General features: G+C 31.4%; 2 long non-coding RNA genes across 2 annotated transcripts; one reads left to right on the top strand and one right to left on the bottom strand.

The window, feature by feature from the left end:
* Window positions 1–1,026, bottom strand: LOC143265048 (uncharacterized). Its single transcript, XR_013039145.1, has 3 exons — window positions 891–1,026; window positions 306–668; window positions 1–208 (listed from the first exon to the last, which is right to left on the bottom strand). It is a non-coding gene; the product is annotated as an uncharacterized LOC143265048 (long non-coding RNA).
* Window positions 183–10,254, top strand: LOC105662670 (uncharacterized). The gene is made up of 5 exons (XR_013039144.1): window positions 183–342; window positions 928–1,067; window positions 7,853–7,942; window positions 8,754–8,949; window positions 9,090–10,254. It is a non-coding gene; the product is annotated as an uncharacterized LOC105662670 (long non-coding RNA).
* Window positions 10,255–10,783: the final 529 nt, after the last annotated feature.

The raw sequence follows: 10,783 nt of genomic DNA, 5'->3' as shown, positions 1-10,783 counted from the left end.
TTTATATTAGTCGTTTATTTTGAAAATTAAGCATGTTCATTTTTGAAAAAAGTGAAGATAATAACAATAGATAAAACTTTGCTGAGAAGTGCGTTCGAAATTCGCGCCTTTGTCGAAACAGAGACATCTATAAATGTGGGCCTTAGGCACGTACTGTTCTATGCATGACGTCATGAATCTACGTCGCGCGCGGTTTTGCTGTAATGTACTAAAACTCAACAAAATAAATTATTTTTAGTTGAACATATTAGCGTTCAGTTTAATATCGATAATACTGTGAAATTGTGTAATATTGCATAAATAACCTGGATATGAGTGAAGATGTGTTGCAGACCTGTCTAGGTATCATTCCTGATTTCTATTATCTGCTTGCAAGTTCTAGTTCGGTTTCCAATAAATACGCCACAAGTAGACATGGTTCTTGTTTTAGTATCGGAGCACAAAACTGTTTAACAATTTCACCGTTATTTGAACACTGTTGAGATTTTGACATGAACGGCTTCCTTTTTTATTTAACAATTTATTATGCATTTACACTACACGTCTCTGATATTTGCCTTTGAAATTTATTCTAATCGCTAGGCGTTAACCATTGCGGATCAGCAATCGGTTCGTGGGCCGTAAATTATCGAAGATTCCCGAATTGTTCCGATTAGCTTGGATGTGTCCTATTGAAGACAGTTACCCTTTTTTAACATTCTCTTTTAACAAAAATTAATTACAAATTGTGGTTTATTTTATTAAAATAGATAGCTTAGAATGATTTTACTCGAAAATTATAACTTTGTCTTAATTACTATCGATAAATTACATTCTTAGTTTCCCCGCTCCTGTCAAATATGTTACATATTAAATTGAGGTTATTTACGCAATCTGCGAATTATAGATACCTTTTAAAAGAGGATATAAAGTCGTGATTGCTAATAGTGTCGAGTCAGAAGAAAGTTGCAACCATCTCCGTCGCATCCTTCTGAGGGATCGATTGTTCCTTGAGGAGCAGTTCCAAATGGTTTCAACAAGGAATCGTGTTGGTCGGTCACGTTCCCTCGACGAGCAGAATATTATCGGTAAGGAGCGACCGTAACTTCTTTTTTGTCCATTGTCGTTCGACAGCATCAACGACACAGATTCCGATCTCGTTTCAACGAGAATATTATCTAGTCAGTATTGAACGATAGAGTGTCGAAAAAAATAAGTTTAATGTATAGCAGGATCGAAGCAGGATTTTGTAATAAGATCTTGCTGAAGAAAATTGTCGACGAAGTAGAATATTTTATTTTATATTTTATATTGCCATTTTGCTTTTATTTTCATTATTTACATTCATACTTTTCTTGAATCTCTTTGCTGTATGAAATAACCGATTTCGGAATAAGTGTCAGATTTGATGATGTAGATGTACCGTGAAATAATAATTACGGAATATTAGTTTGAAGCTTGAAGCTTGATATCCTTGATATAAAATAATGTCCTCTTTATTATAAAATAACTTTTTTGACGAATTACAAAAAACAATGTCCGATTTCGAAGTAGAAAATCTGACGCAAACTGACGACATCAAAAGATTGAAAAAGTGCTATGTCAAAAGCACAAATTAAAATAAGTGTCTGATTTAAACAAACGTAAAAAATGAAAATAAAAAATGATTTAATAAATATGTTCAAATAAAATGATATATGTATAGTTTTATAACAATGTAAAAATTTAAATGTGTCTAAATCATGTTTCAATTAATATTAAATTAATTCTGACTTTTTAAATTTATTTTAAAAATAAAGGATTTGAGATAAAATCTATTGCACACGACAAAGCAGATTTTACGACAATTAAAGTGTGTAAATAAATATATGTTATAGTATAATATAGAAGGTGGAATTAAGATTTATTATTTATGCAACTTAATGTGTCAGTTCTAATATACAATTTTTACAAACTAAATTCCACTTTATGAGTTTCACTGAGAAGTGACGTAACTTTATTAACTATCTCGGAACTGTGATTAGAGGATACTTAATATTTATCAAGTCATGAAACACGTTCGGGATAGATTGACACGTTCAATCACTGACACAATGATGCCACGTGAAATAATGCCTGAAATTGGAATGTAACATAAAACGAAGGTCATTTTATCAAATCAAAGCTGACCGTCCATTTTCCTATTCGCTTGAATTTCAATCACGTAATAATTTACGATGCGTTTAATCAACGGTGAACTATTCTCCGCTATAATTAGAAAGTACTCGTGAGATACACATTGTAATCAGTTTATATATAATTATAAAGGGTTCGCTTGTAATATAAATTAGAGGCGTGGTTATCGGAACTCTATAAAAGGCAAATACATTTATGGTTGCTAACAAATTAATTGATTTTTCAGTAATGTGTACTTGCTTATGTGTGCAAAATTGTGTGATAAATTTTTGATTTTTAAGACTTACAATTAGATCATTACATGTTTAGATAATCAGTTATTTAGACATTTAGATATATAGCAACAGAGTTATTTAAAAATATAGATATTTTGGCATATTCAGATATTTAGAAATCTAGAAATCTAACAATCTAAAAATTTCTAAATTTGTACAATTAGAAATTTGGAAATTCAGAAATTTCGAGATTTGAATATTTTGCAATCTGGACATTTAGAAATTCCAAAATTCCAAAATTCCAAAATTCCAAAATTCCAAAATTCCAAAATTCCAAATTCCAAAATTTCAAAATTCTAAAATTCTAAAATTCCAAAATTCCAAAATTTCAAAATTTCAAAATTTAGAAATCCAGAAATTTAGAAATTTAGAAATCTCAGAAGTTCACAAATTTACAATATTGAGAATGTTTAAACTGAGAAAGTGATACCCGAATGTACCTCAAAAAGTCCGTCATCTACATGTGCCATCACGTATGCGAATGTTCAGCGCTCACATAAAATTTCCTCGAAATCAATTAATCAATCCCCGCGATATTTCCGGTGAAATTAAAACCGAAGCAATTAAAGTGAAAAACACTTAACTCGGAAAAATGTTTTCGAAAGATCAAGCTGTTATAACCAGCAGTGTGCAGAATTTGTCGAGCGATTTAATGCGATCGTTAAGGAACCGTGTATCTACCAGAGCGTAGTAGAAATTGCCGTTTACCGGTAGGAAATACAGAGAAAATATACTGGTTTTTAATGAGCCCAAAGCATTTCCAGTTTCATCTGTATTCCGTTCGTTTGACTTGCTACGAGTATGGACCGCAATTCTCCAAACGATCCAGTCATGCGTTCGTGTCTGACGCTACTTATGAGACCAATCAGTGACCCACTTCTGAAGATCGAAGCGTAAATTGCTGGCTGTTACGTATTACAGTCAGAGTTTGTAATCCCGAGGGACTTCCTTCTCTAACGACCCTCTGAGGAGGTTCGTTTCTGTAATTTAATAAGTAACGATCGATTAATTGTACTTATTTCACCGGAAATGTAATAATAAGTATATCAAGAAGGGACGTAGAATAATGTGCATTAATCTGTATTGATCTGCAATTGATCGACTGGTCATATATGTACTTGGATGTAAGCTTCTGCAATGTAAGCTTCTTTTGTATAACAACTAATGCAAACTTGAATATTGTATAACAAAGTGTGGTCCATTGTATGAAAAAAGATATGTAAATTTGAAAATTATTTAATTCCTAAATTCTCTTAAATTTCTAAATTCTAAAGATTCTTATTTAGGATAACGTGAATTACGTGAATTTAACATAGGTTAATGAACGAGAACAATATATATTTTAATAAAACAATAACAAAACGATAACATATAACAATTAATATTCTTAACCATAACATGAACAAAAACTATGATTATAAAAGCGCAATGTGTCTTCTACGAAAGTCAGCTACCTTCTGCTGGATTTTCCAAACTCCCCCTGTCCGTTGGAAAAATACACATGGCATAGAAACCCGAACAGACAAAACAAGGGGTTACATGCAAAATATTAGAACAAGCCTGGGTCCTCAAGGATCTCAAGAACTTTCCAACTATAATTCTTACTTAATTCAACTTGAATTCTTAAATTGAATTTTTCAATTCTAAAAACTCTTAAAATCTTAAACTGAATTTTTATCTTCTGAAAATTCTTCAATTCTTCAATTCTTCAATCCCTCAATTCTTCAATCCCTCAATTCTTCAATTCTTCAATTCTTCAATTCTTCAATTCTTCAATTCTTCAATTCTTCAATTCTTCAATTCTTCAATTCTTCAATTCTTCAATTCTTCAATTCTTCAATTCTTCAATTCTTCAATTCTTCAATTCTTCAATTCTTCAATTCCTCAATTCCTCAATTCCTCAATTCCTCAATTCCTCAATTCCTCAATTCCTCAATTCCTCAATTCCTCAATTCCTCAATTCTTCAATTCTTCAATTCTTTAGTTTTTCAATTCTTCAATTAAATTTTTAAATTCATAATTTTCGAATTTTCAAATACTTAAACTTCGTACTTTAAAAAGTTTTAATATTTCTCACTTTAACTTCCAAAATTTTCAAATGATCAAATTCTTAAACCAAATGTTCAAATTGTATAATTATGAACTTCCCAATTTCTGAATATTTCGTGATTTCCAAATTCTGTAATACTTTCAATATTATATTATAAAATAAAAAAGAAATAAAAACAACTCATTCTTAAAGCTTTGAAACCAAATCAATTTTTGTCAAATCAAATTAATCAAATTGCTCAAATCATTCAAATTAATTTAGCAATATAAGTTTTTATTACTACATAATATTTAATTAATATTATAATTCAAGATGATTGATCGACTAAGATCTTATTTAATTTCCAGTGAAAATATGCTGCAATTGCTAACATTATCAGACGTTAAAGTTAATGTTTCTTAGAGCACAATTAATAAAATCGTAACAAGCATTGTATGAAACCGCAACATGTACAAAGATTTGCTGTAATTCGTTAATAGTGCTAATGTATATTTATTAAGGCACTAAGTATAATGATCAATCTCCAGGTTTACGAAGACATATATTGCGTAGTTTTGCTTTGTAGCGAGTACGCGTTGCATACAAAGTCCCGCGCCATTTCGAAACCATCCCATTTACACACAGGGAACATTAACTCGTTTAGTTTCCACGAGCGGCTTCACTTGCCAAGAATTTAATTACCCTTAAATAAAATTCTTTTGTAAAAGCTTTCTGCTCCTAACAACAAAGGTGACGAGAAAAGCGAGGAGGAAGCAAATTACATTTTCATATCAATATTATTAAATGCGAGTTGATTAAAGGTTCGCGCGTGCAAACGATTTTCAATTTATTAACGTTCAGAGTAATTCTGGTTCTATTTGAAAAAGAAAATAAGATAAATGATGAAAAGGGACACAATGACCTTGAGATATATTATGGAGGTCATGTTCCTGAATAATTTTTCCTTATAATTTATTCGTCGCTCATTGTTCATTAAAAGGCTATTAATAATTATTATTTTTATTGCTGTAGTACTTTCTAAAAAATTATTAACAGTACTATTTTTATCATTATAGTATAGTGCTCTAAGAAAAAGTGCGATGATTTAAGCTTATCCGAATATAACAAAGTATAATCGAAAAGTACATACTAAATTTTTCAACGCGAAAGTTCAAAGACTTGATATTTTGCGAATATGATAAGATCCATTTTCGAAACAAAATAAAAAAGTTCCAATTGAAATTTTCTTACAATGTTATTCGTCTTTTTATGCCCGACTGTGGCAAGGGCGACTAAATGTCACCCTTCGGAATTGGAAGCTGGTAAAATTTGAATAACAACATTCGCGAACTTATTCGACGGTGTGAGGCGCCTTGGGGAGCAATGGATATTTGTGGTAACAGATACGTCATATTTTCATGGAGTTCTAAGAAACATTTCAACATGTCGCTGACTTCCCCTCATGTATCTTGCGCCACCTGAACTTGAATGTCGCTGTTTCAAGGACCTTCGCAATATTTCGCAATAATTCATTTTCAGCCAAGCTTCTTTCATACGGAAAATTCAATAGTAGATAAGCAGTAATTTAATTTTTTTATTTTTGAGGTTTTTTAAAATTTGTTGTAATAATAATTTTTAGTTTGCTATATAAGAGCAGAAAGGGAGGGACAAAATAGTAAAAGTAAGATACCTGTTTGATAAATAATTCGATAGGAACGTCAATCGTACACATGCATTATGAGTACACTTATTTTTTCCAGGCTCTAAGTGCTTTGAGTTATCAATTAAATTGGATATTATACTTGTATGTAATATATAACTTATATTTTGCTTAGATGTAACGCTTCTAAGTACTAAGAACGTCTAAGTACTCGCTTGATAAATGCCCGCTCGATAAATACTTGATAGCAGTGCGTCATGCATCACTAACACTATTACTAACTTTTATACAGGGTTCATGTACTACAAGTTATAATCAATTAACTTGCATACTATATTTTTATATTATATTTATATTTATATTTATATTATATTTAATATCACATGTAATTATAAAATAAATCAAAACGCTAATTCTAATATAATTTAAAACTTATAATTTTAAACACTTTTTTAACAAACACGACACAGAAAACTATTACTTTCACACTGTCGCATTTATTATACGGTTTACTCCTTGCCATAACTCATTGTCAGTATAATCTCAAACAATTAATAATAACTCAAGTCTTTCTCGAAATCGCAATATGCAAATATACACACATTTATATTCAATTAAATACTGATACTTTATATATTCTACAATACTGCAAAGATATTGTGGAAAAATAAAATAAAACAGTAAACAGATTAAATTGAAAGTATAATTGATACAAGGTGTAAAGCATAGTTTGATGACATAAATCTTTAAAGATGTGTAATTTTTTCTTCAATTAAATAATAAATTATGGCATAACCTGACAAGAGATGGCACTACACGAAAAAGTAAGTCTAAAGCACAGAATCAAATTTTATTTATCACAAACATTTTTCTCTGAAGTAGAACAACGGTCGTAACAGACATTAGCAATTAATTTCCGTTTCTATTCTTACTGGACATTTTCTTAATAAAATTATGTAGCTTTTAATCAAAGGTGTCTACTCATCACGCTATACTTTAGATTCAAAAGTTCTTATATTAAGTCCAGATTCGACACTTAACGCGAAATCAACATGCACCTATAATTTTAAACTGCAAATAAAATTGAAAAGTACATAAATCAAGAATGAAAGGTAAAAGAGTATACATTCCTTAAACATGAGCCAAATAATTTAAGGATATTTTCGTCTGTTTCAAGAAATTAATATAAACACAATTCTGTGATATTAGATTGAGAATTTGGTATTTTTGTGTTTGTCTTCGATGGTTTTAGTATTAAAATCATTCGATTCTTGATTGTTATTTGTTGGCATAAAAGCAGGAAAGGGTAAAGAGTGTATTTCTGTAGTCTGCCTGCTTAAATAAACCCAGTATGCAGATCCAGTGGGTGATTTGCTTCACTGTAGCGGGGTTTTCACTAAGGATCTGGAGGTATGGTTCGACCACTGGACTCACGAAGTTCACCACCCTCATGCAAAGCACATTCTGTCGCTTGAGTGCCGTAATTGAAGATACTACGTCGTAGGAGATGTTGACGTGGTTTCCTGTTAAATAACCACCTCAAACAATATATATTTCGAACGCAGGAAAGGATTGCACTGTTTAGACCGGGGAATTCTCCATGAACGGGTTGTAAACGAAATAAATTAACTAACATAGATCGAACGAAACCAATTATTATATATACAATCAGACGGACATTTTTAATAAAATCATAAACACTCTATTAACATTTTATATTGTTTATATGTACAGATGTCAATCCTCCAGTTGGCGCTTGAGGAGGTCGACTTAAAGTTAAAGAAGCTACGGCTGTTACCAGCGTGAATTCCACGTTACATTTCGGTAAGTAGGAATAATAATAACAATAACAACTGCATCACATAATTCGTACTATCTCACTCACTCTTAAGACATTTGCCGACTGATTTTTGACCTAACTGGTAACTGCTCAAGCCAGTTGTACTACAGCCGAAAATACGCGTAAGTCTAGGCGTCCATTTTTCTATTCTGACCAATGGGAGGCGTAGCTCTTCTAAATACGTCAATCTCTTCGCACGACAACTCATGGGTTACTATCGGTATACATTACTATCGGTAAACACGGTATACATTGCATTTTTTAGCACGTTTCACATTGCACTAATTGTAAGTCAGAAAATCTGAAACAGGAGGAGTAGATAAAATTTAACTGATTACTATCCTCTACCAAATACTATAATAACAAATACATATACACGTTAGTCTATGCTTAGAGTACCAATAATAATAGTGTGCTACTTTTTGTTCTAAATCGTATTCTATGCGCAATATGGGGGTGAGGCAAATAATATCTGCATAATTTCGATTTCTATGGATTTCTTTAAAAATAATTTGCATTTCCTACTCCTTAGAAAATCTGCAAAGGAGAGAAAATATTATTTTAACTAATTATACTTTCGCTTGCTAAGAACTATGATAAATAGAAAAATAAAGACACTTTATATTAATAATACCAGCAGTGATAATAACAATAACAGTACTAATAACAATAGATAGTGTGCTATTTTCCGTTTCAAACCGTATTCCGCGCACAATATGAAAGTGCTTCAAGCGATATCAGAAACAATGGTATAACTTTTATTTTGTCATATTTAATACTTTTATTCTACGATAGTCCGGATGGCCTAAGTGATTGAAAGGGTCAAACAGTGATTGAGGATACACTTTCATGTAAATGGAAACAATCGCAATATCCAGCAGCAGAACGAGAAATGTTTCCAATTTCCATGGTCTGGAGTGCAATTGTCTGCGTAACAGTTGATAGCTACAGGTAGTTTTATTGATGCAGCATGTATCATTTTTATTGGCAGGTAATCACTTTTGCGTTATTGATCGAAGATATATCTGTTGTTGTTACAAACTTGTCGCTTTTAATGCATGACCACAGAAGAAGAATTATAAAACGTTTACTACGTCCCGGCACAGGCGATTCATTCCCTCGAATTTTCAGTTATGAACACATACTGGCCGTCGTTTGCATGAATATACATATGTACTATGAGTAATTTGTGGCGATAACGATACTACGACCTTCCAACACCTGGCGATGAACTGTTTCCAGTTATCAATCCGTAAACCGTATTATCTGGAATGATAAAGGGGACAGAACGAATTGCAACTGGAAAATTTCGTTAGTCCCGCTGCTGTCGTCGTTTATTTTTCAATTTCAGGCGTTAAACGTGTCAGCATGGGTGAGAATGAACTCTATGCTATCAAGCAAAATATAGTGCCACGATTTAGAAAGTAATTTCGCCTGCAATGCTCTGCAATGCAGCTATGGAAAAGTTTTATTAGAAAATTCGATTTTCAAAGTCTTTCAACTGCTTATAATACTTTTAACTAATTAGTAAAAAATTCTAAAACTTCGAAGTAAAATATTCTTCGGTAATCTGCAGGAATGTACTTAATTAAAAGTTGTTGTATTATATTAATTGTAACAAATATTTTACTTTCTGTCAGATTATTTTGATTAAACTGTTGTGACAAATACGTTATTCATAGATGTGTTAAAAATGGTAGTGTGATAATTTTGAACGAAAATGAAAACAGAATTTAGTTTATTTTAAACTACGTAAGGGAAAGTATAATCGATTCACCAGCAAACAATGTTCAAGAGTAAATTGAACCATCAATCAGAAATTAGACGTTTAACGAGGATCTTTAATAGAATCGCGAGAAATAAGAGTGTTCGAGGTCTTCTTATGAAACTTGAATTTACTTCTTCTTGATTCATTCCCTGAACACAAATCATACCTTTAATAGAAATTTAAATGGTTCGATAATATAAGCGTTCGTTTAATGTGCTTGAACGTTGGACGTGGCGCTCTGATGTGAATAATAGCAATGAAACTTCTGTAATGAGATGTAAACTTTCCCTCGGTGTTCATTGTTATTTTCTTTTGTGAAGAAAGCGGATTGTAATCGTTCTTAGGGAAATGGAATATTTATTTCATAATTTACATTTGTTGTGGAGAAAAAACGTGTTGAAATTTTTTTTTTAAATAGTGGGCTATAGTCGCATCAATTACCCAGGTTATTAGCGACTGTTAACCAGTTTATGAAGATAAGGTTATGGTCGGAAGTGGATGGTTTGACATAACTTTTTCATAGTTGGGTGAGGATTCCTATAGTTTTACAAAATTTTAGTAATTTGACTTGATACGCTGTTGATGTATAAATATAGAAAAACTTTCTATTGTATACATTTTATTTTTTCTATATTATAAACAGATTTCAAAACTGTCTTCAATCATTTGATTCTTAAATTTTGAGTTATAATATTTTATAATTGTATCGTTGGTAGCTAAAAATAATAACGAATAATAACAAAATATGAATAATAATAAGTATGAAATAATAATACTAAAAAAAATTAAACATTGTAAATATAAAAAGTGGATGTATATTAAGCCCCAACATTGATGCTGATTGCGCGTAGCCACGGCACTGACTTGGCGAGGAGAGCGAGCTATGGCCGCCTGGCGGCAAAACACCGCGCACGTGCTCCTGACAGATATTTTTTCAATTTTCTGGAATTGCATACAGCTACAACATTTACCCCACATAGTTTTTTCATCAGAAATATCTATAGAATTCGATACTGTATAGCGAATTCGCGTTACATAAATAACTTTTTCTAAAAAT

This window comes from Megachile rotundata, chromosome 8, assembly GCF_050947335.1.
Source record: "Megachile rotundata isolate GNS110a chromosome 8, iyMegRotu1, whole genome shotgun sequence".
Lineage (NCBI taxonomy): Eukaryota > Metazoa > Arthropoda > Insecta > Hymenoptera > Megachilidae > Megachile > Megachile rotundata.
Note: the sequence above shows the minus strand (reverse complement) of the source record. Positions and strands in the feature narration are given on the sequence as shown.